Source organism: Gorilla gorilla, chromosome 23 (genome assembly GCF_029281585.2).
Source record: "Gorilla gorilla gorilla isolate KB3781 chromosome 23, NHGRI_mGorGor1-v2.1_pri, whole genome shotgun sequence".
Taxonomy (NCBI): domain Eukaryota; kingdom Metazoa; phylum Chordata; class Mammalia; order Primates; family Hominidae; genus Gorilla; species Gorilla gorilla.
This window is the reverse complement of record NC_086018.1, coordinates 42606145-42633525: the sequence shown is the minus strand read 5'-3', so window position 1 is coordinate 42633525 and position 27381 is coordinate 42606145. Positions and strand designations below refer to the sequence as shown.

Here is a 27381-nt window from a genome sequence, read left to right as displayed (position 1 = left end):
TGGCCGTATATGTATGTATGGGTTTATTTCTGAACTCTTACTCTGTGCTATTGACCTATATGTCTTTAATTATGCCAGTACCACACCATCTTGATAGCTGTAGCTTTGCTGTAAGTTTTGAAGTTGGGAAGTATCAGTCCTCCTATTTTTTTTTTTTCAAGATCGTTTGGTTTTTCTGGGCCCTTTGCATTTCCATGTGAATTTTGGGATCAATATACGCAACACAGGTAGCTAGGATTCCGATACGGTGAGGAGAGTCTTTGTCTACAGGGCAATGGGGAGCCATGGGGGTTTTTGAGCAGGTGAGTGACAGGATCAGACTTGAGTTTTGCTAAGATGGATCTTCCCAGCACAGGGAATGGATTTGAGGGAGTGGGTTAGGCCAAGGGGGATGCAAGGAGAGGTGGTGACAGCCAGGGGCTGGCCATGAGGTGACAGGCACAGGCTGGCCACGGGACAAGGAGCTGAGAGAGGCAGAGGAACCAGGGTCTTGGACTGGTGGGCTGTAGGGAGGGATGAGGTGGTTGTGTCTCTGGAAGGCCCAGCCCCACTCCTGGCTCCCCACCCTTCTTGGTCAGGGAGAGGGGCCAGGGAGCAGGCTGGACTGGGCGTTGGGACATCTGGATCCAACTCTGCCTCTGTCACTGCTCCACTGTGATCTCCCATGGGCGACTTCCCAGCCCCCACCCATCCCTCCTCCCCAGGGCCTGGATTCAAACAGACATCCAGGAGAGCTGGAAGGGCCCTATGAATCCACGCAGTCCACCGTCTATTTTATAGATGGGAAAACTGAGGTCCCATGTGATTGACTCCCTGCTCTCCTCTGAGCTCTTTGGAGCCTCAGGTTTTGCCCTTGCCAGTCCCTGGGTCTATCCTCTAGGGCCTAAGAACAAACTGCCAGCCCACAGCTCATCTGACTGAGAGCTACGACTGCACGTGATACTATGACCAGGCCATTCCAGAAAATCCTTGCTTAGGAAGACACAGTTGCAAAGGACTTTCTTGTTTCAGGAACTTCCTGGAATCCATTTATCTGAACAATAGCTCACCTCACTGGGTGAGCTGCTTGCTCGTGAAATGACTGCTCTCTCACCAGGTCATGCTTGAAACCCATGCCTCACTGCGTCCCCAGTGCCATTCTGCTGTGTCACTAGGTTCACCCAGTCCCAGTCCGTCTCCACAAACCGCTTAGACCCAGGACCCTAACTTACAAAGGCCTTTCGTGACCTCCCCTTTCCAAGACACTCCTGGGACTCTGTCAGGGATGCCCCCTGCAGACAGACACTGAGCTTGGCTTAGCTGGGTGACTGCTGAGTCTCCCAGACAGGATGGTGCCCCTACGCACTCCTGGCCCCCTACTTCTTGCATATCCTTAATGGCACCTCTCAATCTGCCTTAACAAAATTAATAAACTTTATTTTTAGAGCAGTTCTAGGTTCAGAGTTGAACTGATTGAAAGGTGCAGAGATTTTCCACAGCCACATGGCCTCACCATGCACACCCTCCCCTCTATCACTGTCCACCAGCCACATCAGGGCCACCCAGAGTCCACAGTTTCCATGAGGGGCCCCTCTTGGCATTGGACATTGTGCAAGGACAGGGACCCCCATGGTGGCATCATCCAGGGCAGTGTTACAGCCCTGAGATCCCTGTGCCCCACCTGCTCATCCCTGTCTCCCTCTCATTCCTGGCAACCTCCGCTCCTTTCACTGTCTCCGTAGTTTGCCCTGCCCCACACGGTCGTGTAGTTGGGATCACACTGTCTGTAGCCTTTTCAGACTGGCTTCTTCCACTAGTGAGATGCATTTTGAGTGCTTCCATGCCTTTTTTTTTTTTTTTTTGAGATGGGGTTTCACTCTTGTTGCCCACGCTGGAGTGCAATGGTGCGATCTCGGCTCACTGCAACCTCTGCCTCCCTAGTTCAAGTGATTCTTTTGCCTCAGCCTCCCGAGTAGCTGGGATTACAGGTGCCCACCACCACACCTGGCTATTTTGTTGTATTTTTAGTAGAGACAGGGTTTCGCAATGTTGGTCAGGCTGGTCTCGAACTCCTGACCTCAGGTGATCCACCTGCCTCAGCCTTCCAAGTGCTGGGATTACAGGTGTGAGCCACTGTGCCTGGCCAATTCCATGGCTTTTTACGGCTTCATAGCCTCTTTCTTTCTTTCTTTCTTTCTTTCTTTCTTTCTTTCTTTCTTCTTTCCTTCTTTCTTTCTAAGTAAACTTTAATGTTGAAAATGGAAACTTGGGGAAGGCAGAAAGATCCCACACAAGGCTGTCACTTCACACTTGGAAGGTTGCACAGTGGCCCAGAGGGTCGGGGGGCTGGGCAGAAGTGCTTCTCACTTCCCAGATGATGGGTGACCAGGCAGAGGTGCTCCTCACTTCCCAGACAGTGGGCAGCCAGGCAGAGGTGCTCCTCACTTCCCAGACGGTGGGCAGCCAGGCAGAGGTGCTCCTCACTTCCCGGACAGTGGGCAGCCAGGCAGAGGCACTCCTCACTTCCCAGACAGGGCGGCGGCCGGGCAGAGGCACTCCTCACTTCCCAGATGGTGGGCAGCTGGGCAGAGGTTGTCCTCACTTACCAGGCGGTGTTCATAGCCCATTTCTTGTAATCGCTGAATCACATCTTATTGTCTGGATGTGCCTGAGTTGATTCACCCATTCCCCTGCGGAAGGACGTCCTGTTTGCTTCCCATCAATTTGGCTTCGTTCAACAGCATTACTTGTGTAGGTGCCTTTCTTCCCCTTGAGGCTCCAGGGCTGGGCTATGGGATGCAGTAGTCTCTGTGACCCTGGGTCATTCAGCAGATGTGCATGGAGTGACAAGGGCTTGGATTTGGGGTTAGGCTTCCCGGGTGGGCCCTAAAACCCTCATTGAGACTCAGGACCCCAAAGCAAGGGTCATGGGGTGGGGGGTGGGGGCTGCCACTGGTGGAGGTGGAGAGAAGGCAGGTAGGTAGGAGCCTGCCAGGGCACCGCCATTTGGCAAACGCCAACAAGGCCTGTCCCCGGGAAACCAGTGGGCCTGCCCTGGGAGGGCCTCACCTGGAGTGTCGGGGGAGGCAAGGCTGTGAGTCAGAGAGGTTCTGGTATAGCCGAAGGATGAGTGGGCCATGGCCAGGGGAAGGTAACAGGTGGGCAGGTGCATGGGAGAGGCTGCCACAGAGGGCACAGCCCGTGCAAAGGCCCAGCTGAGGTCCCAAGCACGGTTCAGGGCACCAGGAGCAGAGGACCTTGATGGGCGGGTGACAGGGAGAGGAAGTCCAGGGTGCAGGCAGGCAGGCTGCCCTGGCCCCAGCCCCTGGGAGGAGTTTAGATCCTACACGGGGACCCCGGATGTGAGCAGAGGATGTTCAAATGGAGGTGCAGCAGCTCTGATGAACGGTTTTAAGTTCAGGCCAGAGACCAAGACGGTCTGACCTGCAGAGGGGGCTCTGGGAGGTGAGGAGGCGGCAGACGGAGGGGGGTTCAGGAGGGGCTCCTGGGGCTGTTGTGGGGGGTGCGGTTTGCAGATCTCCAGGATGAACAGTCGGAAAGCTCAGGTGTAGCTGCGCCAGGCACTGGCCTCCATTCTTGCTGGCAAGCCGGCGTCTAGCTGTTCTCCATTGCTCCTCCCCCACCTCTGTCCAGGCCCCGCTCCTCCCCCTACTTTCCTCCCCTCGTGCCCTGTCTCCTCCCTGCCTCAGGTGGGGGCATTGATTTGGTGCCTCTGGGGCAGTGATGAGGCAGTGGAATGTTCCTCCTCTCCCTCCTTCCCAGCACAGGCTGCGGTGCCTCCAGGCACATGCATGGGCTCTGCGGGGCCTGCAGGACTCACCTTGGACACAGCCTGGCCAGGAGCTCTGCGACTATTTCCTGTTGAATGCACATTGTCGTCCCAGGGCAGAGGCACCACTTCCCCAGTCTTACGGTGAAGGGACAAGGCCCAGGGAGGTGACAGAGCAGGGAGAGCTGGGAAGGCGGCAGAGCTGGGCTGTGAATCTAGGTCTGAATGCCCGATGCTGCCTCTCTCTCTCTCTCTCTTTTTTTTTTCCAGATGGAGTTTTGCTCTTGTTGCCCAGGCTGGAGTGCAATGGCGAGATCTTGGCTCACCACAACCTCTACCTCCCAGGTTCAAGACATTCTCCTGCTTCAGCCTCCCGAGTAGCTGGGATTACAGGCATGAGCCACCACGCCCAGCTCTACTAAAAAAATTTTGTATTTTTAGTACAGACGGGGCTTCTCTATGTCGGTCAGGCTAGTTTCAAACTCCCGACCTCAGGTGATCCGCCTGCCTCGGCCTCTCAAAGTGCTGAGATTACAGGTGTGAGCCACTGCACCTGGCTCCAAGGCCGCCTCTTAAGCACGGTGCTCCTGCCCCCTGCCTGGCTTCCTTCTCTCGCTAACTCACTGGCCAGCTACACCTTGAAGAGGTGTGGCTGGAGGTCCATTTTCACTTCTGAAGGTCACCTGGGGGCATCTCGGAGGCAGAGCTGGGGTCTCTGCCCAGGGAGGCTCCTGTCTCTACACAGGAGGGGCTCCCCCTGGGAAAGGGGATTGGAAGCTGCGTTTGCAAAACCAGGACAGAAGAATAGGACCACCCACTAGGAAGGAAGGGTAGGAGGGAGAGGGTGGTGCCCCTTCCTCCCCGCAGCCTGCAACAGAGCCTCAAGCTTTCACAGCTTTCACCTGAGGAGGGAAGAGCTGGCTCGAGCTTGGCTTTTAGTGTGGGGGCCTCAGGGATGCAATTTGCCTTTTGAATGTCCACCTGGTGGTCGTGGGGTTCCTGCGATCCCTGCCACTCACTGGCTGTATGACCGTCTTCATTACCTTGTGCACAGGGTAAGCTGATAAGTAGTTAATTGGAGAACAGTATTGGGGAAGGGAAGAAAGTTGGGTTGTCTGAAGCATCCAGGAAACTTGTATCTTTTGCATTGGTCCCCCATGCTTATCCTGAGTGGATGTCCCCGTCTCACCCTAACCGTAAAGGTAACCCTAACCCTAACCCTAACCCTAACCCTAACCCTAACCCTAACCCTAAGCCTAACCCTAACCCTAACCCTAACTCTCTAACTCTAACTCTCTCTCTAACTCTCTAACTCTCTCTCTAACTCTCCCTAACTCTGTAACTCTCTCTAACTCTCTCTAACTCTCTAACTCTAACTTAATTAACATTATTCTTCCCAGGTGGGTGTGTGCTGCCTTCTCTTCATCAACCACTAGGTGGCAGCAGTGCCCCACAGATCCCATCAGGCCGCCTGCAGGCGGAGACTGGAGAGCCACCGTCCCTCCTGGGGTTGCCTCACACCTGGCCCCCTTCGTGGGCGCCGTCCAGGACGGTTCTGGACGATGAAAATTCCAGCTGTGGGCCCTCCTAGGGTTGGGCTGGGGAAGCCACACCTGCGCCCCTCAGTGTTCCCCAAGGATACCCATGTAGCCCATCAGCAAACCCTTCCTGCAGTGTCTGACCCCTGCCCAGGCTGTGGGAGGGAGGCCCGGGGTGAGGGGGGATGGAGGTCAGGGAGGTTTCCCAGGAGGGAGGCCCAGCGGGGAGGCGGGCAGCCTGCCCCGGCCGGGGGTGTGTGGGGGCAGCCTGAGGAGGAGGGCTGCATCCTGGGGCTACCCATACCCAGGACCAGCCAAATAATGAGCCAGCCCAGCCAAGGTGAACCTGAATGGGGGCTCTCCTTCACCAATGACTAAGAATCTCAAGACAGGATGGCAGAGCACTCAACCCAGCGCGGGGTCCTCTGGTCATGGGCCCTGCCGGTTCCCTGCACTCGCCTTCCCAAATGTCTGGGGAAATGCTGTCCACAAAGTCTTACCCTCTGCCTGGTCAGCTCCCAGCAGCCCTGCCTGCCCTGGGATGGGCCAGCCTCATCCCCATTTTACAGAGGAGGAAACTGAGGCTCAGGGAGGGGAAGGGACCTCCCTGGGGACCCCCATCCCTTTCATCTCCTGGGCCTTCTGCTTGTGAGCCACCGTCACTGCCATAGGAGCTGGGGGTTGGCCCTTAGAGTCCCAGGCCGGTCCCCACCCACCAGCGGTGTGTCCCTGCCCATCCGCCTCCCGATGGGGTGTGGAGAGGACCCCCTGGGATGGGTGAGTGAGGCTCCCGGCGCTCAGTGTCCAGCAAGTAATGATGATGATGAAAACAATGACGCCGTCACTTTAACAAACAGCCACTGTTGTTTCCATGACACTGGGAACCTGGACCACCTAGAACTGCCTCCTTCCAAGCGACACTGGGGCTGGCTCCCCATCTGAGCCGTCTGGAGACCCTGTGGCTGGCAGGTGACGCCGTCCCCCGGCCCAGGTGCTCCCAGCCCCCAGACCTACTGCAGCCCGGGAGGGGCTGAGGGTGCGGTTCCTGCAGGGTCCGGGGTTCTTTCTGGCTCTTGGAAGAGTGTATGCCCTCTGATCCCCCCTAAATCCCACAGGGCCCTAACCCTCTCTGGGCCTTCCCCGTGGTTTGCCAGCATGGGGGCTGGCCTGAAATGGCCCTGAGAGGCCGCGAGCCCAGCCGGCCCCTCTGTGTGTGCCCAGGCCGGGCCCTTGGGCAGCAGCTCAGGGTACGCTGGTGCTACTGCCGGGCCCCTGCCTTCTGACGGTGCCTTTGGGGTCAGGCAGTGGGTGTTGTTTAAGAGCAGCCTCGGGCCCTCCATGTTGCACACTGACATGGCCTTGGCCACAGCACCCTGTCGGCCCTCATCACCCGGGCTGCCTTTGGGAGTGACAGAGTGCAGGCAGTGCTGGACCCGTGGGGCCATGTGCAGGGGAGCTGCTGCCACCCAAGGTCCCCAAGTCAGTTCTGCGGACTCACAGATGACCACAGCCTGGGGGACTTAAAACAACAGACATTTATTCAATCGCAGTTCTGGAGGCCAGAGGTCCGAAATCAAGGTGTCGGCAGAGCCAGGCTCCTCTGAAGGCTCAGGGGGACCTTTCCTGCCTCTCCCAGCTCCTGGGGCCCCCAGATCCTTAGCTTGTGGTCGTGTCCCTCTCATTCTTCCTCCATCCTCACATGGCCTCCCTCTGTGTCTTCTCCTCTTCTGTCTCTTACAAGGACGCTGTCATGGGACTTAGGGCCCACCAGAAAAAATCCAGGATGCAATTATATCCTGTCTCCAAATAAAGTCATGCTCACAGGTTCAGGGGATTAGGACATGGGCAGGCCCCAGGCAGGCAGGACAGAACTGGCTCAGACCCTGCAACCCACCTCCCGGCCCTGTGCCCCTCTGTCCTGGGGGCCCCCCTTCTCCACCTATGTTTGTCATCCACTATCAGCATCCGGAGGGGCTCCCCATCCCCACTCTGGAGGGTCTACTGAGTGGTCTCTGGTGGCCTCCACCAGCCTGGGCCCAGTGCTGAGCTGGCAGCAGAGGCCTGCCTGGGGAACCCCGAAGGGACTGAATATCCTGAATATTACCCTCCCCTTGCTACACCCTGGTTGTCACCAAAGCTCCGCCCAAACCTCACCTCCTCCTGGACACCCTCGCAGACCACCAGGCATGCTTGGGCCTCTTCCGGGCTCCCTCTCTCCAGCCCAGACCACTCCATTGTGATCTCAGACTGGGGGCTCACCCAGGGCCACAGGGGTCTAGCGCCCTGTGCTCCATCCCATAGCCTGGGACCCCCCAAGATGGCCCAGCAGGTGGTGGGAGAGCACCCATCCCTCCCCCCAGCACACAGAGAGGGCAGGTGGGGGCCCTCTGGCCCAGGAGCTTCTCCCCCACCGCTCACTCTCTGTCTTTGCACCGTGAAGACGGCCAAGGGGTGGCGCTCAGGCTCCAGAGCCGCCGTCACTCAGCCCCGCGATGCTCTTCAGCCTGGGCCCTGGTGGCATGGCTGCCATCGGCTGCCGCCTTACACCCAGCACCCCGACATTTGGAACCCTCTGCAGTTTCTTGAAAAGACCTCCTTCTTGCCTCTGGGCTTTGCACGTGCTGTTCCCACTTTCCTGCTGCCCAGCCCCCCGACCCCCTCCTTCCAGCCTTCTCTGTGAGGGATGGGTCAGGGTACCCTGATGCCCCCACCGGGTAAGACTCGATTGATGACAGCACAGTCCCACCTCTATGCCTCTGCCCACCCCATTTTTCTTCTTTGTGTTTCCTTCTTGTCCCCCAACTTTATTTCTATTTCCTAATCTCTCTTTCATTCTCTTTTTCTTTCTTTCTTTCTGTCTTTTTCTTTCTTTCTTTCTTTCTCTTTCTTTCTCTTTCTTTCTTTCTCTCTCTCTCCTTCCTTCCTTCCTTTCTTTTCTTTTTCTTTCTTCTTCTTTTCTTTTCTCTTTTCTTTCTTTCTTTTTTCTTCTTTCTCTCTCTCTGTCTCTCTGTCTCTCTCTCTCTCTCTATATATATATGGTGTGTCACTCTGTCGCCTAGGCTGGAGTGCAGTCGCGCAATCTCGACTCACTGCAAATGCTGCCTCCCGGGTTCAAGTGAGTCTCCCGCCTCAGTTTCCCAAGTAGCTGGGATTACAGGCACCTGCCACCATGCCTGGCTAATTTTTGTATTTTTAGTAGAGATGGGGTTTCACCATGTTCGCCAGGCTGGTCTCGAACTCTTGACCTCAGGTGATCTGCCCACCTTGGCCTCCCAAAGTGCTAGGATTACAGGCGTGAGCCACCATGCCCGGCCTCTTTCTCGTTTTTCTAATCTCAGCCAAGAAAAGACCTCCTCCCAGAAGCCTGCCCTGATTCCCTGGCTGAGCAGTCTCCCTCTTTCCTTGGAACCCCACCCTGTGGAAGCTGCCCCTTTCTCATGAAGTGGGGCACTCCGGCCTGAAGTTGGGGTCATGGATGTGCCGGCCAAAGGTCTCCTGGTCCAGATGCCTTCGAGCCCCCACTTTCCCGAGGCCAGGCATGGAGTCTCAGATCTCAGGAGCCCAGTGCCCACCTGGGTGTTGAGCAGGAGTTCAGGGGACACTCAGTGAGTCACCGCCAGACACCAGGCAGCGACGGCGTGATGGAGTGAAGTCACTGACCCAGAAACCTTTCTCTGTGCAGGGCCAAGGGGGAGCAGGGCTGTGGAGAGCATGACCCCCTTGTTAAATCACGTCTGCCTTTATGCCTCGATACACCACACAGAGAGATGACAGGAGATACCACCAAGATGAGATGCCAGTGAGTCTTACTTTTGTTTGTATACTTTCCTGTATTGTTTGAAATTTTTTTACAATGTTATTTTTATTATCCTATAAATCAATACAATTATTCCCACCTTTGAAAAAGTGAAAGCCTTGAGTGATGTGGCTCCACTTCTCGTTCCCACAGACCCGGGAGAGGCTCTGCAGGTCCCCTTGTGCCCACGTCTACCTGGCTTGTCCCCACAGGTGGGTTTTCTGAGACAAGGGGGATTTTGGACACAGGTCTGTCCCCAGAGCCAGCCAGCAGCTCCAGAGAAGAGACAGCAGGTGCCCAGGACGATGCGGCTTAGTTGCCAGGTAACGGTGGTCACCATAGCAACAGCTGCCTCCTCAGAGGCCGCAGAAGCCTCAGCACCCCCCACCCTGCAGACCGGGGGTGGGGGAGGCAGTGGTGTGGGGCTGCCCCTGCCCACTCGGCCACCCACTTCTGAGGCTTTTCTTTCCCTTCCCCCTCCCACCCTTGCTTCAGGATCGGGGTGGGCTGTGGGGTGGAGGCCACCACGGCCCAGCCCTGGGATCTGCTCCTGGCCCTTCCATGGACTCTGCTGTGCCCCTGCCCTTTTTGGGGCTCAGTGTCCCCATCTGCCACATGTGGTGGCAGTCTCTGCTTTTCCCTCCCATTCACAAGTGTCTCTGGAGCGTCTGCCCCATGCCAGGCACTGCATTGGCCAGGGTGCCCCTTGCTGCCTGGCATAGCGTGGGGTGTGTGATCGGGGCCCCAGGCTTGTTCGGGTAAGTGAGCAGTCACGAGTGTGGAAATGGAGAATCTCAGGGCTGGGGGCAGCAAAGCTGGGGTCTGGGGCCAGTTCTGCCCTGGGCCTCAGTTTCCCTGTGTGTGGCAGGAGTGAGCCTCCCTTGCCTGCCTCCACAAGGGCTGCTTTGAGACAAAGAGAAACAGGGGCTGGGAGCACAGGGAAGCAGTGGGGTCACTGCCTCCTCCCCGGAGACTGGGGCGCAGAGCAGGAGGAGTCAGTTCTTTCTCCCAATTTTCGTGCCGCCACGGTCTCCTCCACACTCGGCTCCCCTGCCGTGGCCCTTCACCTGGCTCCGTCTCCTGGGCATTTATTTATTTATTATTATTTTTTGAGACAGAGTTTCGCTCTTGTCACCCAGGTTGGAGTGCAGGGGTGCGATCTCGGCTCACTGCAGCCTTCGCCTCCCGGGTTCAAGTGGTTCTCCTGCCTCAGCCTCCCAAGTAGCTGGGACTACAGGCATGCACCACCATGCCCGGCTAGTTTTATATTTTTAGTAGAGAGAGGGTTTCTCCATGTTGGTCAAGCTGGTCTTGAACTCCTGACCTCAGGTGATCCGCCCGCCTGGGCCTCCTAAAGTGCTGGGATTACAGGCATGAGCCACAGCACCCGGCCTCCCGGGTATTTAATTACACAGTTGCCTGTTGCCCCATCCCCATCGTTGTGTCCCTGGCCGGTGCCTCTCCCCAGTCCCTCTGCACTGGGTGTTCCAGTGCCTCTGCCTGCACACTGCAGCATCCCTGGTGTGCTGGGTGACCCAGGACAAGGCCCTAGGCTTCTCTGAGCCTGCGTCTCTTCGTCACCTCCGTGGGAGGTGTGTGTTTCCATCCCGGCGCATCCCAGCACCTGGACAGTAACTCGGGAAGGCTCCTGGTGGGGTCAGGGCACCTCACCTCTGACAGCCTGGGTTCCTCATCTGTGGCTGAGGGAGACCCAGTGGCCCTGTCCAAGGCCAAGGGGCTGCCGGGGGAGCCGGCATACATGAGGGGCCCGCCAGACCCACAGACACGGATCCAAGCTATCTGGGGACCCAGGCACTTCCGGCCCACCTGGCCCAATCCCATTTGTGTTTGCGCTCCATCCTTAACCCATTCTGCTCCTGTTCATCCATCATCCCCCGGTGTGTTGGCTTCTGGAAGGGTCTGTGGGGGCCCAGCCATCCCCAGGCCCTGCGTGGGCGGCTGTGATCCCAGGAGCAGCTGCCAGAGAGGCCCAATTTTGACCGTCGGAGGGGGATGTGTTAAGCGCTAGGCTTCCCTCATCCCCGATTAGTCGCCATGGCAACCTCCTAGCAACCACGCAAACAGGACGTGTGCAGCCAGCGCCGTGTGGTTGTCGGAACGGGGACTCGCGGGGCCATCCGGGGTCACTTTGGGGAGGCCGAGGTCCAGGCCAAGGACCTGGAGCCCGGGAGCCGCCTGTCCGCCCCTTGTGTATTTCACTTTAAGTGACACCAGCATTGCCCAGAACACAATTCGGCCCCGCCCAGCCGCAGCGCTCGGCGGGCCCCTCAGCAGGTCTGCACGTCTGGGGGTCACAGCGGCCTCCTAGTTTCCGGGAACGCCGCCTGCACCGACAGGCTCTGCTGACCCCGCCAGTGTGGCTGAGCCTGGTTCCTGCCACGTGGGGTTTTGCGGGCGTCACTGAGAGCGGCCTGGGCCCCGTCACAGCGCTGACCCTGTGCTCACCCCTGGGCTTCTCCCACCCCCGTGGGCACGCACACCACACCCACAGACTCATCCTGTACCCGCAGACACACAGCACGCACACTCCACACGCACGATCCACAGTACACACACCTCACACAGACACACACCATGCACCACACACACTTCACACACACACACTCCACAGTACACACACCTCACAAAGACACACACCACGCACCACACACACACGCACTCCACAGTACACACACCTCACACACACCACGCGCCACACACACACTCCACAGTACACACAACTCACACACACACCATGCAGCACACACACCTCACATGGACACACACCACACACTCTTCACACGCACACTCCACCGTACACACGCCTCACACACCACACACACTCATACACACTCCATAGTACACACACCGCACATGGACACACACCACGCACCACACACACTTCACACACACACACTCCACAGTACACACACCACACACCACACACACTTACACACATTCCACAGTACACACACCTCACATGGACACACACCACACATCACACACACTTCATACACACCCACCCCACAGTATATGCACCTCACACAGACACACGATGCACCACACACACACACTCCACAGTACACACATCTCACACAGACACACATCACACACGCTTCACACACACTACACAGTACACACACCTCATGCAGACACACACCATGCTCCACACACACTCCACACACACACTCCACAGTACACACATCACACATAGACACACACCATGCACCACACACCATGCTCCTTCACTCATGGACACACATAGATCTACATACACACACACATTACACAGTACACACACCTTACACAGACACACACATATACCACATACACACACCCACACACTCACTCCACAGGCCCCGCTGCTTGAAATTCCACCACACCCAACACCTCACCACACTTTCAGTGGGCTGCCCAGAAAGGGTATTGGCCGATTGGATCCCCCACCCCTGAGAAATCCACCCAGAGAGGCCCCCTGCGTCTCCCCCAACTCCCGCCCAGGAGCCCCGTCTATCTGTCCATCTGTCTGTCGGTCTGTCTGTCCGTCTGTTTGTCTGCACTCTCCAGTCCAGACCCCTCTGTAGCCCCAGGGAATTCAAAAGCTGCGGCTGCCCCTCAGGAGTGTGGGCACAGCAGGGAGGCAGGATGCATGCCCCTGCCCCTGCCCCTGCCCCAGCCCCTCCCTTCTCCCTCTGCGCCTGGAGAAGCCACCGTCCAGCAGCCCCAGGCCAGCCACGGGTGCTCTGGGCCTCGGGGAGCCCGGACACCGCGCATGAGGCTGCTCTGCTGGGGAAGGTGGGTGCGTCTGGACCTCCCCGGGGTGCTGGGGGGAGGACGGGTGCACAGCAGCCTTGGTCCGGGTTGGCCCAGCCTGGCTGAAGGGACAGGGTGCCTTTTTCCTTTCGTAGAGTATGGTCGTGTCACCTTAATTTTCTGTTGTCTGCTGGGCACAGCTTCGTGCTGCTCCTCACTGCTGCACCCAGTGCTGGAAAGTGTGTGTGTGGCTTGAGTACATCTGGGTGTGAATGTGCGTGCCAGTGTTTCCGCCTAGGTGTGTGGTGTGTATGAATGAGTGTGGTATGTGCATGAGGAGGTGTGTGGTGTGTGTGGTGGCTGTGTGTGGTGTGTGTGTGCACATGTGTGGTTGGTGTGTGTTTATGTGGCATGTGTGGCTGTGCATGTGCCTGTGATGTGTGTGTGCTGTGTGTGCCTTTGTGTACATGTGTGGTGTGTCTGTGTGTGTGGTGAATGTGTGTGTTGTGCGTGTCCAGTGTGGTGTGTGTGTGTGGTGTGTGTGTTTGTGTGGTGAATGTGTCTGGTGTGGTGTGTGTGTGTGCCTGTGTATACGTGGGTGGTGTTTCTGTGTCTGCTGTGTGTGTGTACGTGTGTGGTATGTCTGTGTGTGGTGAATGTGTGTGTTGTGTGTGTGTCCAGTGTGGTGTGTGTGAGGTATGTGTGTGTGTGTGGTGTGTGTGTTTGGTGAATGTGTCTGGTGTGGTGTGTGTGTGTGCCTGTGTATACGTGGGTGGTGTGTCTGTGTCTGGTGTGTGTGTGTGTACATGCGTGGTGTGTCTGTGTGTGTGGTGAATGTGTGTGTCGTGTGTGTGTCTAGTATGGTGTGTATGTGTTGTGTGTGGTGAATGTGTCTGGTGTGTGTGTGTGCCTGTGTGTACGTGTGTGGTGTGCCTGTGTGGTGTGTGTGTGTGTACATGTGTCGTGTGTCTGTGTGTCATGTGTGTGTGTCTGGTGTGTGTATGTGGTGTGTGTGGTGAATGTGTCTGGTGGTGTGTGTGTGTGCCTGTGTGTATGTGTGTGGTATGCCTCTGTGGTGAGTGGTGTGTGTGTACATGTGTGGTGTGTCTGTGTGTGTGGTGAATCTGTGTCTGGTGTGTGTGTGTATGTGTGTGCCTGTGTGTATATGTGTGGTGTGTCTGTGTGGTGAATGTGTGTCTGGTGTGTGTGTGTGTACGTATGCCCCTGTGTGTACGCGTGTGGTGTGGCTGTCTGGTGTGTGTGTCCAGTGTGGAGTGGTGTGTGTGTGCGTGTGTGCATACCTGTGTGTATGTGTGTGGTGTGTCGGTGTGTCTGGTGGGTGGTGCATGTGTGGGGCAGGGAGGGTGGATGCGGCAGTCTCAGGGCCTCTGGGAACAGGAAGTGGCCGTGTAGAGAGGCGCCCCGGGTTGGCCCGGGTGGGGACTCATCCTGGTTCCCTCCTTCCCGGACTGACCTGGGTGGAGACTTATCCTGGCTGCCTCCCTCCCAAGCTGACCTGGGTGGGGAGTCATCCTGCCTCCCTTCCTCCCGGGCTGGCCTGGGTGGGGGCTCATCCTGGCCGCCTCCCTCCCTGACTGATCTTGGTCATTCCTGCCCCGACTTTTGTTTCCTGGCTCACGGGTGTGAGCCGGTGTGCAGGTGTGTTGGGTGGAAGGTTCCAGAACCAGAGGTCAGAAGCCCTCCCTGCCTACACTTTCCTCCTCCCATTCCTTTGCCGGGCAGAAGAGCCGGTAGCAAAGGTTCCCAGGTGGCCCGGTGCCTTGGACTCTGGCATGCCTGTGTCTGCACCTGGGGACTGATGGGGTGGGGACCGGGAGCCTCAGCTGTGGGGCCAGTGTGGGCACCCCATGCAGTGCTAAGATGTGGAGAGGGCGACTTTGTTGCTTAATTATGAACAGGTGGCCTTTGATCTCTAAGGTGTCCTGGTGGCCTGGCTCTCTGTTTCCTTAGCAGGCCCTGGGAGTCCTCCTGTTGAGAAACTGCTCAGGGGAGGTGCATTTACTAGGGACACGGAGAACCCCCAGCTTGGCTCCCCGTGGATTTGTGGCTACACTGGCCTGTCACCGGCCATTCTGGGCATAAGTGGGGCTGGGGAGAAGTGTCCCTAAAAAAGAGGACTTGACCAGAAGGGAGAGGGCTCCAAGGACAGCAGGATTGGAGGTCAGTCTAAAGGTCAGACCTCGTTTTTCCATTCTCTGTCTGAGACTGGAGGTGGAGGGACTGGCCCGAGTCCTATAGCCAGGTGTGGGCAGAGTCACTGGAACCCGAGTCTCCAGAGTCCTGGGCTCCTTCTGGAGACAAACCAAGCACCAGGGAGAATCCTCAGATTCCTCCTGATGCTCAGGGCCCAACCTGCAGGCCTGGGCAAAAACCTCTTCTTTCCCCGGGCAGAGATCCCCCCGGGAGGTGCAGGGACCATTTACCGTGCTCCCTGGAAGCCGGGCCCCTGGCTGAGTGCTCTCCATGGATGACCTCAGCTGACCCACCTGGCCACCTATAGAGGAGGATCCTGTTCTCAGAGAGGGTGAAGTCACCTCCACAGGGACAGGGAGCTGGAGAGACGGGGGTGTTCTGAGCTTGGCTCAGACACCATAACTGCCTTCTTCTGCATGCTGGAAGCCCAACTTCGAGGGACTGGTGGATTCAGTTCCTGGCAAGGGCTCTCTCCTTGGGTTTGCAGGTGGCCACTGGGTCCTCACAGGGGGCTGGAGAGACAGGACCCCAGTGCACCCACTCTCAGCAAACCCCCACACTAGTGCTGTCATTAAATGTGTTAAATGACAATTAGCCATGTCATGCTGTTTATTATCCCTACTGTTGCATTGTGAGTTTGTGCGTGGTGCTATCCCCGCTACTGCGATCACTTTTGTTATGGTTGTGATTATCAAAATTATTGTTGTTTCTACAGTCACTGTTATTGTTGCATTTATTATCGCCGCTTTAATTGTTATTCCTCTTTGGTGCCGACTCTCCCGGCTGTGTGCCAACTTCCCATGCAGCCGCGGTTCTCAGCACAGCGACTTTGCCCCCCAGGAGACACTTGACAATGTGTGGAAACGTTTCTGGTTGTCACAGTTGTGGGGAGGTGGGCTGCTGGCGCTACTGTGTAGAGGCCAGAGGCGTGGTTGGAGCCTGGGATGCACAGGTCAGGCCCCACCACAGGGAGTTACCTTGCACAAAATGTCAATGGCGCCCTGGCTTCCACATCATCCAGAGCAGCTGGAGCCCTTTGCTGGGGCAGCAGGGAGTTGAGGGGTGGAGCGGGTTCAGGTTTCTAGAGTCTTCTTTGGGAAAATGAGCATGGGGTCATCATGGTTAAAGCTCTGCAAACCAGACCTCTGGGTTCCTACTTGGCTTCAACATTTTCCTGCTGTGTAGACTTAGCCTGCCTGGGATTCTAGAATGAAATAACATAGACTAGGGGCTTAAACAAAGGATGTTCATCTCTCATAATTCTGTATGCTGGAAGCCCAACTTCGAGGGGCTGGTGGATTCAGGTCCTGGCAAGGGCTCTCTCCTTGGGTTTGCAGATGGCCACTGGGTCCTCACAAGGGAGAGGGAGAGAGAGGAGCATGAAGGGGAGGAGGAGGAAGAGGGCAGTTACAGTGTCTCTTTTCTTATAAGGCCACTAATCCCATCACAGGGGCCCCATCCTTAACTAAACCTAATCACATCCCAAACACTCTACCTCCATATACTGTACTATCACATTGGAGGTTAGTTTCTTCTTCTTCTTTTTTTTTTTTTTGACAGAGTCTCACTCTGTTGCCCAGGCTGGAGTACAGTAGTGTAATCATGGCTCACTGCAGCCTCAACCTCCTGGGCTGAAGCAATCCTCCTACCTCAGCCTCCTGGGTAGCTGGGACCACAGGCATGCACCACTACACTGGCTAAGGTTTTAAAACATTTTTTGTACCGAAAAGGTTTGGCCATGTTGCCCAGGCTGGTCTTAAACTCCTGGGTTTAAGAGCTCCTCCTGCCTTGGCCTCCCAATGTGCTTGGTTTGTAGGCATGAGCCACTGCACCTGGTCTCAAGGCTTCAACATATGAATTTGGGGGGACACATTCAGTCCATAACATGTGTGATCTTTTTTCAAAATTTGTTTTTGCTATAAAAAATGTATGATAACATACATACACATCTATACACCCTTGTGGCTGCCGCCTGGCCAAGGTGTCCTTGTGTTCTCTCTCCCTCAGCACATTTCCTACCCTGGTGGTGCCACGGCTTCTGGCACTGCAGGTAGTTTTGTCTGTTCTTGAGCTTCACGTCCCCAGAATCATCCCAGCCAGAGCCATTTCTGTCTGAGTTCTTCTGTTTATCGTATTCTCACAAGATCTGCCCATTTACAAAAAGGAGCAGTTGTTTGTTTCCTTTTTATTTGTATTATTCTATTGTATGAATATACCCTGATTTAGCATCCCTTCTCCTATTGATGGATAGTGGGTTTGTTTTCAGTTTTTGTCTACTTTGAAAAAAGCTGTTATGAATTTTCTTTTCTTTTTTTTTGAGGTGGAGTCTCACTCTGTCACTCAGGCTGGAGTGCAGTGGCACGATCTTGGCCCACTGCAACCTCCGCCTCCTGGGTTCAAGCAATTCTCCTGCCTTAGCCTCCCGAGTAGCTGGGATACAGGCATGCTCCACCATGCCGAGCTAATTTTTGTATTTTTAGTAGAGATGGGGCTTCACCATGTTGGCCAGGCTGGTCTTGAACTCCTGACCTGAGGTGATCCACTCGCCTCAGCCTCCCAAAGTGCTGGGATTACAGGCACGAGCCACCATGCCTGACTGAATTTTAGTTTATATGCCTTTGGTGGACACAAGATCTCATTACTTTTGGGTATATATTTAGGAGTGGAATTGCTGGGCCAAAGGGTTGGACTCAATGTAGCTTTCATAGGTGCTTCCAAACCTTTTTATAAAGTAGTTACTTGGTATCTTCAAAAAATTTTAAGTAGACTTTTTTTAAGAACATTTGTAGACTTACAGTGAAATTAAGATGATAATACAGAGAGTTCCCACACACCCTGCCCCTAGTTCCCCTATTTTTAGCATCTCACATCAGCATGGTACATTTGATGCAAGTATTAAACGAATGTTGCTAACGTTCTCATTAACAAAAGCCCATATTTTATTCAGTTCTCTTCGTTTTTAACCTAACATCCTTTTTCTGATCCAAGATCCCACTCAGGATCCCACATGACATTTAGTTGTCATGTCCCATTAGGTTCCTCTGGGTGGTGACAGCCTTTTTTTTTTTTTTTAAATTGGCCATCTTTAAAGAAAATGTTAATTAAAAGCATAGAGATAATTGTAGATTCACACACAGTTGTAAGAAGTAATAGGCCGGGTGCGGTGGCTCACACCTTTAATCCCAGCACTTTGGGAGGCTGAGGCAGGAGGATCATGAGATCAAGAGATTGAGATTATCCTGGCCAACATGGTGAAACCCTGTCTCTACTAAAAATACAAAGATTAGCTGGGCAAGGTGGCACACGGCCGTAGTCCCAACTACTTGGGAGGCTGAGGCAGGAGAATCGCTTGAACCCAGGAGGTGGAGGTTGCAGTGAGCCGAGATCGCACCACTGCACTCCAGTGCAGGGCGAGACTCTGTCTCAAAAAAAAAAAAAAAAAAAAAAGAAGTAATAGCAAGGAGGCCAGGTGCAGTGGCTCACACCTATAATCTCAGCAGTTTGGGAGGCTGAGGTGGGCAGATGACTTAAGGCCAGGAGTTCAAGACCAGCCTGACCAACGTGGTGAAACCCCGTCTCTACTAAAAATTAGCCGGTCATGGTGGTGCACCCCTGTAATCCCAGCTACTCAGGAGGCTTAGGCAGGAGAATCACTGGAACCCAGTGTGGAAAGTAAAAAGATTCCTCTTCAAAGTTTTCCTTCTTGTTAAAGAATAAATCATAAGTGTTAGAAATAATAGTTTCTTTTAAAGACTAACTTCCTTCAAGCCTCCTTGCTTTGTGCTAATAACTGTTTGTTAAGCCCTATCCTATGTAGCTTTTAGATATAAGGGAATGAGTGCATTCTATGTCCTTGTACTTTAACCAAGGTATTTGTTCTAGATGCTCAGGCGTGTCCCAGCTCACAGCTTATGCACCTTCTTTATTTGGAAATGTTATTACTTCTCTAAGTCTTTTCATAAGCAACTTCCTCTTTTCCTTTGTTCTCCCTTGACTTTACCTATTTAGGAAAGTTTTAAGTTATTAACCAGTCAGGTTTAGCTTAGATTGTGAGGTCCAGCTCCAGCCAATGGAGACAGGATACAGTAGCGGGGACAAACCACATAAGGGATAAAAATTGCTTCCCTCCTTTGTTCAGGTGTGCTCTCGCCATTGTTGCATCTGTGAGGAGCACCCTTTCTGCAGAAAGCAAAGTTGCCTTGCTGAGAAAATTCTTTGTCTGAGCTCTAGTTGTTCTTTTTGGCACCGAGGAACAAGCATTTCTAAGGGAATAAGCATTTTACTTATAACCACCCAGCAGGCAGAGGTTGCAGTGAGCAGAGATGGCACCACTGCACTCCAGCCTGGGCAACAGAGCAAGACTCTGTCTCAAAAAAAAAAAAAAAAAAGAATAGGAAGGTGTCCTTTACACATTTTGCCCAGTTTCCCTTGACGGCAATATTTTGCAAAACTATGGTACAATAATAGTACAACCAGGAAATAGACACTGGGGCAATCCACCAATCCTATTCAGATTTCTCCAGTTTGCTTGTACTAGTGTGTACGTGTGTGTGCGTGTGTGTGTGTGTGTGTGAATTCTGTACAGCTTTATCATTTGTGCAGGTTCCTGTCTCCACCACCCCTGTCATGGTGTGGAAGAGCTCCATCACCATGAGAATCCCTGGAGTTGGAGTTACCTTTTTATGGCCACACCCACCCCTCTTCCACATCCCTAATCCCTGGCACCACCTGTCTGTCCTCCAATTCTAAAGTTTTTTCATTACAAAAATGTATACATGGAATTGTGCTGCATCGTACTTTTTGGGATTGCTTTTATTCACTCAGCCTAATTCCCTGGATTCCTCCAGCTTGCTGAGTGGATCAATAGTTCCTTTTTACTGCAGAGTAGGGTCCCACGGCCTGGATGTTCCAGTTTCTTTCTTTCTTTCTTTCTTTGAGATGGAATTTCCCTCTTGTTGCCCAGGCTGGATTGCAATGGCATGATCTTGGCTTACTGCAACCTCTGCCTCCTGGGTTCAAGTGATTCTCCTGCCTCAGCCTCCCAAGTAGCTGGGATTACAGGCATGTGCCACCACGCCCAGCTAATTTTGTGTTTTTAGTAGAGACAGGGTTTATCCATGTTGGCCAGGCTGGTCTCGAACTCCTGACCTCAGGTGATCTGCCTGCCTTGGCCTCCCAAAGTGCTGGGATTACAGCCATGAGCCACCGCGCCTGGCCTGGATGTTCCTGTTTCTTTAACCATTGGTGGATGAAGGACATCAGGGCTGTTTCCAGTTTTGGCTATGACAAGTCAAGCTGCTATGAACACTTGTGTTTTATTTCTTTAAGACAAGTGCCCAGGAATGCAATTGCTGGGTCACACGGTAATTATATGTTTAGAATTTTTTTTTTTTTTTTGAGATGGAATTTTGCTCTTGTTGCCCAGCTGGAGTGCAGTGGCACGATCTCAGCTCACTGCAACCTCTGCCTCTGGGGTTCAAACGATTCTCCTGCCTCAGCCTCCCGAGTAGCTGGGATTACAGGCATGCACCACCATGCCTGGCTACTTTTTTTGTATTTTCATTAGACAGGGTTTCATCACGTTGGCCAGGCTGGTCTCGAACTCCCAAAGTGCTGGGATTACAGATGTGAGCCACCACGCTCGGCCTATGTTTAGATTTTTTAAGAAATCGCCAAGCTGTTTTTCCAGTGTGTCTGTCCCAAGACATCCATAGCAACAGCGTATCATGATCCGGGTTCTTCACATCCTTGTGAGTGTCTGGTGTCATTATTTTTCATTTTAGCCATTCTGTTAGGTGTGTGGGAGAGGTGTGATATTGAGTTAGTTACTTCACTTCTCTGAGCTCTATGTCCTCATCATGGGCCATCTGATATGGCTGTCAGAAATGCTGGTGAAGTAAACACGTGTAAAGAACTTGGAACGATGCCTGCTCTGTTAAGAGGGCTCCTAACACCTTAATAATTATGATCACATTGAACTATACGAAATTGCCAATGTGGGATCACTTTTGGCCCATAAAAACCCTGAGACTTGATACAGCTCCTCCTCATATTGTTATTAAGGATCAAATGCCTGCATGATTCAGAGTGCAGGGCAGACGTGTCCCTCTTGCCTCCGCACCAGCTGGGTGGGCTCCTTGGTCCTCACCTGCAGGGAGGGCTTTGGTGCCCGGCGAGCCACTGGGCTTCCCCAGCAAGCCAGAGCTTGTCACCTGAGGTCAGGGCAGAGGAGGAGCTAGAAGATTCATCTGGTCACTGAGTAGAGTAGGCAGGGGGCGGGGGAGAAGAGTGGTTGGGCACTGTGCCAGTGGGTGGCTGGGTGATGGGCGTGGTGGGCAGGGCCTGGGCCAGCTCACACTGTGCCCATGGATGGCTGGGTGATGGATGTGGTGGGCAGGGCCTGGGCCAGCTCACACTGTGCCCATGGGTGGCTGGGTGATGGACATGGTGGGCAGGGCCTGGACCAGCTCTCCTGAGTCCTGGGTTTTCCTACCTCTGATCTGGGGTGGGGCGTGGTGGCACCAGACCCTTCCTCTTTGAGCTCCACCGTTCCAGTGCCCACTGAGGGGCCGTCACGGGGTGATAGGGGTCGGGATGTGGTGGTACTCTGGACAGCTCCTAGGTGCTGGGCAGATGTGCAAGGGTTTCATTATTATGGACAAGCATTTGGAGAGCAGAGCCCAGCCTCCTGCAAGCGGGGATCTGTTCAGAGGGACAGCCTAAGACCCCCTCGGGGAAGGGCGCTGCCTGCAGAGCTACCAAGATGCTGGAAACCTTGGACTGGCCCGTGCATGAGGGTGATCTGCAGGGCCTGGCTGCTCTCTGCCGAGCCCTCAAGAAGGGATGGGGCCATGCCCAGTCATCTCATTGTCCCCAGGGGCCCAAGGAAGGGGCTCCGTGAGGTTGGCCAAGCAGCCGAGTCATAAGAAGCTTCATTTATGGGGGACGGTGCTGCTTCCAGAACACACTCTCCTCCATCTCCTTAAGGGCAAACGACCTTATATGGGAGTCCTGGCACCTTCCCAATTTTTCAGGCTCAAGAGAGGCTCCCTCAATGAGGCAAGCAGAGTCCCTGCCCAGAGCCCCCAACTCCACACCTCCCCAGGACGCAGGCCCAGGAGAGGCCACACCCTTGTTTCTCTCCCGCTTCCCCAGCATGGCCTCAAGAATGCAGGAAACAGTTCTGGAGACAGTCAGATGAGTGTCTCACTGGTATCTTCCCCTGCCCAAGGACCCCCGTACCCCACCTATCCCACCCTCTCCAGGCTGAAGCCTCCAGGGCTGAAAGCCAGGCCACCGGTCTAGCACTTGGGGGGTCCAGAGGCCCCATCATACCCTCCCCTGCTGTCTTGTGGGGAACCAGGGTGGGAGCTGCCCTTGGAAGCAGTCCAGGAGAGGGGACGCTCCCTCTGATTGTTATGCAAATTGCTGGGCTTCGCTGATTACCATACATGCATATTAATCCTGCCTGGGCTGGGATGGGACAGGCTGTCTGGGCCTCATGGCAGGCTGCTTCGGGGCTGGTTTGGGAGCAGTTGAAAAGCAAAGGAAAGGAGGCTGCCTCTCTCTGGCCCTGCTTAAGTGAAAGGTAGATGAGGGTTTTGTCTCCAGGGGCCCTGCTGGGTTCAAGGTGCCAGATGTCTGTGGAGCCCCAGGAGGGTGGAGCACTGGCAGGCACACCTGGTGGGCTTGGAGGTGGGGCATAAGGGGATCTGGCCCCAGGGCATCCTTAGCGTGGTGACTAGCGTACCCCGGGGAATAGGCGGATGGAGAGTGAGGGTCAGGGCAGGAGTCCACTGCCGAATTGGAGCCTGGACAGAATGGGCTGGCCTGGAAGGCACTGGCGCTACTCTGCTGCCCAAGTTCCACTCCTGGATTCTGATATCAGCAACGCTCTGGAAGGCAGGACAGAGCATCCCCATTCTACAGATGAGAATGCAGAGGCTCAGACAGGGGAAGAGGCTTCCCCGAGGCCACACAGCGGGAGAGGGCCGGCACTGGAGCCCAGGCCTGCCTCACCGAGGGGTCCCCTCAGGTCCGTTCTGTGTCATGGAGTGGGAGGCTGGCCTGACCTGACAGCCAGCAGGTGAGGGCTCAGCTCTGTCTCTCTGAGCTGGGAGAAGTTGTGGTTCCCCTGATATGTGTGGGTTTCCTCCCTGGGAGATGCGCAAATCGTCACACCTGCCCACTCGTCCACCGTGAGGGTTAAACGACAGAGCTCTAGGAACACACCTCGCTCTAGCTGTTGTTGCTGGTCCTGGGAGCAGAAGTCGGGCGGGGAAGGGAAATGGGGCATCACCAAGGGGTCCTCTAGCAGTGCCTTAGGATCGGGAGAGGCTGCTGTGGCTGGGACCCAGTCTCAGACATCCAGAGCCTTCAGAACTTAGGGGCCCCAGAGAAGTCATTGAAGCTTCCTTTGTGGGGGATGTTGCTGTTTCCAGAACACTCTCCCACCTCCTGGATTCCGTCGGGTGAGGTTTTTTAAAGTCATACTCACAGGTGCTGGGGGTGAGGATCTCAACCTGTTTAGGGGACCGCATTTGTACCCACACCTCTCTTCCCTGCTGCACCTGACCCGTGCCCCTTTGCTGTCTAGAAGCTTCCTTTCTGCCCCATTTCTGAGGCCCCTTCCCTCTGAACGCCCCTCCCAGGCCTCCTCTTGGCCGTGTGTGTTGGGGCCTGTCCCGGCTACCTCCGCTCTTTCTGTGCCTCTCTCTGGGTCAACTCAAATTCTGATGGCTCCTGGTATCTCCACGACCCCGACTCTCTCATCTGAGCCTCTGCCTGTGCCCTTCTGCAACCCCCATCCATCCTTAGCCTTGGCATCCCCCGAGGAAGCCCCAGGCCCCTCAGTTCACCGCAGGCTGAGCCTCCCATCTCCCCTGGGGCTGCCGTTTTAGCTGCCCAGGCCAGGCACTGGGCGCCATGTCCTCCTCCATCCCCATCCTCCTTCCCCACCACCGGCCATCCTCCTGCTCCATCCCTGCTCAGGTCTCGCCTCCTCCCTGGGCCCCTGCCTGCACCTGACTGTTCTGCAGCCTCCACTCTCCCTCCCTGGCAGTTTGCTGATGTCAATGCTGCAGGTGGCCCAGGCACTGCTACCCCTGGGCGAGGGGGTCTCCGTTTTCCAAATCTTGCTTTTTCACCACTGGAGCCCACCTTCTTATCCTCTTAGGTTGCCACGAAACATCCAATATTTGAAAGTGTTCTATGGACCTCAAAGGGCAAGAGACACCTTAAAATGTTTGCTGGATGGCGGTAGGAGGATAGAGCCCTGGTGGGCACACCTGGTGGTGGGCTTGGAGGCGGTAGGAGGGTAGAGCCCTGGCGGGCACTCCTGGTGGTGGGCTTGGAGGCGGTAGGAGGGTAGAGCCCTGGCGGGCACACCTGGTGGTGGGCTTGGAGGCGGTAGGAGGGTAGAGCCCTGGCGGGCACACCTGGTGGTGGGCTTGGAGGCAGGGCGTAAGGAGACCTGCCCCCAGGTAGGAGGGAGGGGAAGGGAGGGAAGCCACAAGCTGCATGTGGCTGGAGGGGGTGAGGGTGCGAGGCAGGGAGGCCGGCCAGGTGGGTGCAGAGGGGCAGCAGGATGTGGGGGCTCCTGATGACACTGTCCTGTCTCTGCCCTCAGAGGCTCTGCTGCTCATGTTCATGGAGTCCCACGGCCACCAGGCCCTTTGAATCTCGAGTTTCTGGCTTCAGATGCCCCCAGGTTTCCAGAAGTCAAGATTTCTAACAAATGGACCCAAACCCCAAGCCAGCACCTGGAAGTGGCAGCAACACGGCTGTGTGGACCCCGGTGCTGGGAACCTTCTGGAGGCAGCTGGACACAGGGGCTGCCGGTGCGGAGAGGGACACTGCTCATTTTGACATTTCATCTGAATAACGTTCCAAGTGTTCTAATGAAAGCCTCTGTGCTCCCTTTGAAATACTAGCAATTACAAAGATGAATAATTGCATGATAAATATTAATTTGCACCATCGTAATGAGGCCAAGAAGCATCCTGCTGCTAAGTGAGAATTTAGCTCTTTCCCCTCCCGGGCAGGGGAGGTGCTGCTCACAGCCCCTGGGGGATGCTGCCCTGCTCTGAGAGGCCCAGTACCACTGTGGCCAGCTCGCTGGGCGGGACAACGGCAAGCCCGAGCACCACCCTGTTCCTGCCACTACCTCGTTTGATGACAAAGGGCACATTGCTTCCTTCCTCTGGGCATTGTCTATTTGAGTTTCCCAAATAGACAATGGCGAAATTGGGTGAGATGATCTCTAAGGGCTCTGCCAACTCAGGCAGTCCAGGAGGTGACGTCTAGAATTCCAGACTGCCTGTGGTCTACTGGTGGGAAATCCACCCCGTCCAGAACCTCCCCTCCAGGCGCCCTCTCTCTGGGTGCTCCCGCTGTGCCTGGCATCTGGGAGACGAGCGGGTATTTGCTGAATGAAAAGCGATATCCCTTTGCCCAGAAACAGCATCTCACAGCTTTTCTTCCTTGGTCTTCACGAAATCAAAACTGACAAGTTGCCCTCCTTCCAGCTGAGTAAGTGTGGCCATCACACCCCACCCTCAGGAAGGAGGAAAAAGTGGCAGCTTGCAGCAGAGATGGAACATCCCCAAACCACAGTGACAGCACAAAGGGCTGCCTGTCTGGTTCCAGTCCCCCAAGTAAAGGACACCTGGAGCCTTCACAGAGGCCGCTGCTTCCCCTAACAGCCCTGCCTTTTGGTGCTGAGTGTCTGCAGACCTTTGGCAACCTTTGCAAATATGATCCTCGCAGAGGAGAGCTGCACCTCTTCCATCTTAAGCAGTGAACCCAGGATGCTTGGCGATCTTGGGGCTTGTTTTTTCCTCTAAACACCTGCTGTGTGTTTTATTGGGCAAGCCGTCCTTTCTGCGTCTGGGCTCCCTTGAGTCTGCAAACCTTCTTCTCTGAGTATCGTCCACTGCTGGATCTGATCCTCTGGCAAGGATCAGATTCCCCGTGTCTGCCACCCAGCAGGGAGCATGCGGGGCCACTGAAGGCACTTCCCCCAGAAATACAGGAGCCAGGCTCCAGTCAGGGGCAAACATGTCAGAAACCACACACACACACACACAAGCACACATGCTACATGCCCATGAGGCTGAGGCTCCAGACCATGGGGCTGTGTGTGTGGCCTCAGAAGTGCATCTTGTGGGCCCTCTGTGCCCTCATGCCCCTCCTCCCCAGGGTGGCCTCAGGCAGCAAGAGAAGGGCTGTGTATGTGTGTATGTGTGTGTGTGGTATCTGTGTGGTATATGGTGTGTGTGTGTTTGATGGGTGTGTGATGTGTGATGTGTGTGTGGTGTGTGGTGTGTATGTGATATGTGGTGTGTGTGTGCAGGGTGTGTGTGGTGTATGACGTATGTGGTACATGGTGTGTGTGTGACATGTGATATGTGGCACATGGTTTGTGGTGTGTGGCATGAGATGTGTGTATGGTATATGTGTGCTATATGGTATGTGTGTGGTATATGTGTGTGGTGCATGTGTGTGTAATGTGTGGTGTATGGTGTGTGTGGTGTATGTGTGTGATATGTGGTGTGTGGCCTGTGGTATGTGCGTGGTGTATGTGTGTATGGTGTATGTGGTGTGTGCATGTGACATGTGGTGTGTGCCATGTAATGTGTGTGGTGTGTGTATGATGTATGTGGTGTGTGTGTGATATGTGGCATGTACCACGTGTGTGTGTGTATGTGTGTGGTTTCTGACACGTGCCTCTGATTGGAGCCCGGCTGCTGTATTTCTGGGGGAAGCGGCTTCAGTGGCCCCCCCGGGCTCCCTGCTGGGTGACAGACACGGGGAATCTGGGCCTTTTTGTTTTTTGCCTGTGTGGGTCTGTTTGCCTTGAGGATCCTGCTATCTTCAGCATTAGCAGCACCCACCGCTTGATCATGGGTCCCAAGATTCTGGTTTGGTCGGCTCGAGGGCCGCCCATCCTGACCGTGGGCTTGGGAGGGCGCCCCGGTCTCATCCTCACCACCTGTGTATATTGTGTGTCTTTTCCATCGCGGGCAGGGTCCTCTATGTTGATCTTGTTGAATCTCAATGAGTGAAAATCACTCCCGGAATGCATCTTGTGCGGCTGGAGCAGAGAGCAGCCCCTTGAGGTCTCTAGGGCTCGCGGAGATCCGCGTTTCTGCAGCCGCTGCAGCCGCCCAGTGGGTTTTTGTGTCCTGTGCTAACTTGTGACTCATGGTTAAAGTTGTGAAACTGAGTCTGTGAGTTCTCCTTATGTGTGAACCACAAAAAACCATTTTTTTCCTCCTTGAAAAAGGAGGATCCTTAGCCTTCTATGCTGG

The 27381-nt window shown here is 55.0% G+C and overlaps 2 long non-coding RNA genes across 5 annotated transcripts; one reads left to right on the top strand and one right to left on the bottom strand.

The window, feature by feature from the left end:
* Window positions 1-6188: 6188 nt before the first annotated feature.
* Window positions 6189-25050, top strand: LOC134758155 (uncharacterized). Of its 3 annotated transcripts, none has more exons than XR_010133102.1 (5): window positions 6189-6298; window positions 8990-9106; window positions 9257-9426; window positions 24246-24328; window positions 24699-25050. It is a non-coding gene; the product is annotated as an uncharacterized lncRNA (long non-coding RNA). The 3 variants fall into 3 exon arrangements; XR_010133104.1 differs by having other exon boundaries at window positions 6193-6276; XR_010133103.1 differs by lacking the exon at window positions 6189-6298 and adding an exon at window positions 8237-8422.
* Window positions 6825-7707, bottom strand: LOC129529642 (uncharacterized). 2 transcript variants are annotated; one of them, XR_008675208.1, is made up of 2 exons: window positions 7462-7707; window positions 6825-7103 (listed from the first exon to the last, which is right to left on the bottom strand). It is a non-coding gene; the product is annotated as an uncharacterized lncRNA (long non-coding RNA). The 2 variants fall into 2 exon arrangements; XR_008675207.1 differs by having other exon boundaries at window positions 6825-7063.
* Window positions 25051-27381: the final 2331 nt, after the last annotated feature.